Raw genomic sequence first — 3,562 nt, 5'->3', positions numbered from 1 at the left:
GTTTCCGATTGCATGTAAAAGAGTAACTTATGCTCAAGTTAGTTTGTGAGAAATCCTATTCAACTTTACATCCAATTTGCTATTATGATAGTAGGGAAGATGCTGACCCAGTTACCCATGAGTACAGGGACTATATAAGCTAATATTAATTTGTTTGACTGCATTCAGGTTATGATGGTAAGCAGAATTTTTTGAAATATGGCTCCTCTTTTGTGCTACACGAGAAGTCTAGTCTCGTATATGACCGCAGATAGTTGGGATTAAAGGCTTATGCGAGTTAAGATAGTAATATCTGTAATCGTTCAAGCGTACTCACGATGACATTATGATCAGTCTCGCAAGCAATTTGAGTAATTCTGGGTGATACTTGAAGCTAAAAATAAAGATACTTCGATTGTTTGAAGCATTGCTTTGACCAATTTGTAAATGCGACAGAGATATCGTTGACAAACAATCTTTTTCGCCAAAATAAGCCATGAAAGTACTGCACTGGAGGTAACGATAGGTATAATACCACTGAAAATACTGAACTATATATACTCAGCAAAACACTATTATACATTTTCTTTCAATACTAAAGAAAAGGAAAACCTTGTACTAGAGTGAAATTTCTTTGGGCGATTATCAGCAAATCATATGATGAGTTCTCTAGAAACTACAGATTCAAAGCATACGATTCGCATTACTGAGTGTCATTCCTTTTTACCACAAAATAGCTAATGTTGTATGACGTACCCAACTTGACAAGGGATGTAAGGAACTTCATTCGGCCAGTTGGGTACTAGCAACGCCCAAAGGATATTTAGCAAGTTAGAACAATGAACTGCATATATTGTTTGCCCATTAAAAGGCTAGAATTAGCACGAAGTGACTCCAGAGTTTACAAGTAATGCAGTTATAAAGAGAGATGTGTTAGAGATAATATGCTTGGTTGTCGCTGCAAACCGGATATAGCTCAGGCGGCTAACTGGATTCATATTATATAAGGGCATCTAAGTTTGAATCATGGTGGTATCGATATTTAGTGGAATACTATTAAATTTTTATTTTTCTAAAAAAAAACATATTAAAACATAAGTGTTAATATTTTATGAGGTAACTCTAATCCACAGGTGAATAAAGGGTGACAACATGGTTAGAAGTGTTGTGGCTAAAAGTTACCATTTTTTTCTAAGGTTAGGTTGTTACGGTCCAAAATTATACTTAGTTCTACCATGGTTTGGAGAGAAGATGATACGATACGATTAGTAGGATGATATTTGATATATTAAATTGTACTTACTCTTAGAGATGTGTTTATGTATCATAAAATATTCCTTTTTCTACAATGTTTAATATGGAATGATGTAAATATGATCTTTTATGGAGGTCATGTTAAACACCGTAATTATAAAAAGGCACTGTCTCAGTAGACAATCTGCAATGGTTATGTAAAGATTTAGCATAGAACATGTACAACAAGATAAACCTCCAACGATATAGTTTTATCTAATAATGTCGACGTACTTGTACTCTTGTATCGCAATATGACGTCCTCGCTAACATGATAGAATGTTACATCTCCGGTGCTTCTCTAGAGATCTCATTTGGACGCCATCGAGGTGAGACGTAATTCAGGTGTGAGTGGAAGGATTGTTATGAAATAATCTCTCGGATAGTTGCTGTGAAATAAGTTACGTAAAAATTTTATAATTTTTCGAGTAATATTAGAGTACCATGTTACTTTGTTTTGGTATCCAGACAGGCACTTGAAACTTAAATGTCTGAACTTTAAAATTTTAAATTATTATTTAGTTACTCTACTCGCCAAACAAATGAACAATGAAGATATTTCATGATGTCTATCTCCACTGCTGGACAAAATATTTACAAGGAAATGTTTTGACAACTTTGAAAAATAAATATTAACCAATAAATTTATCGTAAAATAGCTTACTTGTTTTATGCATGGATGGCTATGCCGACGGCGTACCGGCACATGGCATGAAGGGTGCCGCACGGATCCCCTCCTAATAGTTCCGCCGCTCACCGTCGACCTTGTTGTCAAGCTACCCGTTGCCTGAGTGTTTCGGGTGCCCTAGCCCGATTGAGAAGGGGAGAGAGAGAAGTTATCAGTTAAAACTTAAGTTGTAGATCCGGATCCGATTTCTCTCTTTCTCTCTCTCTCTCTCTCTCTCTCTCTCTCTCTCTCTCTCTCTCTCTTGGTCTTCCCTTCTCCCTCGGGGTAGGGCACTCGAAGCGCTCAGGCAATGGCGACCGCAATGGCGAAAGTTTATGAGTAATGTTAGGCGTTAACGTGTAGAAGTAGTAAACGATATATGAGTTGGATCTGAAAGAGTTATATTAGTCAATATCAATTTGGTGAGAAGGTATTGCGTTGCAATCATCCATGAGGAAGTAGATCTCAATCTACATCGCAATACTAGACGAAACTTAACACGAAACTTTCAAAGTCAATAAGGATCGATCTAACAGTTGAAATGATCTGAGATGTGGATATGATATTCCTCTAAAAGTTAGGAATCCAACACAATAGGAATCTCATCGATTAGGCAAATAGATAAAAAGAGTTGAGGAAAACAATGACCAAAGGTCAAGAGATGGTGAGATGGACGTGGATAATGGAAGTTGATGATATGGTTAGGGTTATAAGAGATGATGATGGCTATGGTGGGTGGAATAGTATCTTGAATAAGATGAGAGAAAGGAACTTCTAAGTTAGCTGGTCATTGGAGTGAATAGGGAGAAGTGGATGAGGATTATCTCGGCCCTAAAAGGAAGCTCGGGGTGGATATTGAGGGGGAGGAAGGAGGAGGGAGAAGGTTGACTCAAGCCTAGATACAAAATAAAAGCTCTAATAATTAATAATCCCAAGGTGGCTGCTTTTCCACGTATATAGAGGCTAGTAAATCGTCCAGAAACCCTAATCAAAACCTAATATGAAACAACTTATCTAAGGGGTGTTCCAATGCCGCTCGGCTGCATTTGAACGGCCAAAAATAGTGTTCTGTATGTGCAAACATTGTGCAAGCATTTAAACAGCCTTTTTTGACATTCAAACTCACCAACTATAATTTTTTATTTTGATCAAAAATAAAACAAAAATGATCTAGATCAAGGCGGATTGGTCATGCCCAATTCATATCATAATCAAGAACCGTAACATATTGAAACTATGAATTTTAATCCCAAAGTACCAGTATGATCTAAATTCTGGGGTCAAAATTTGTATAAGGGAAAAAATGTAATAATCTAGACTCAAAAATTAATTAATTAATTAAGTGCATGGCACGACATGATTGGCCATAGTGCGACCACCCTAATACCATGCAGACAAGGGAACGTGCGGGAGGCACCACGAGCCACCAGCTGTTAACTGAGCCAACTAGTCCAAGCCAAGTTGCCATAGTGGGCCCCTGCCATGTTATGGATCGTGCGTCCGTTTTCGATCAAGCTCGGATGTAGGAAAGCAGCTCGCACAGTAGAGAAAAGTATTCTTAAAATATTCTCCCATAGTTAAAAAATTATGAAACCAATGGTGATCATTCTATATCTTCCTGAT

This window comes from Typha angustifolia, chromosome 14 (genome assembly GCF_048772165.1).
Source record: "Typha angustifolia cultivar Huaian chromosome 14, ASM4877216v1, whole genome shotgun sequence".
NCBI lineage: Eukaryota > Viridiplantae > Streptophyta > Magnoliopsida > Poales > Typhaceae > Typha > Typha angustifolia.
The sequence above is the reverse complement of the archived record's forward strand: the minus strand, read 5'-3'. Positions refer to the sequence as shown.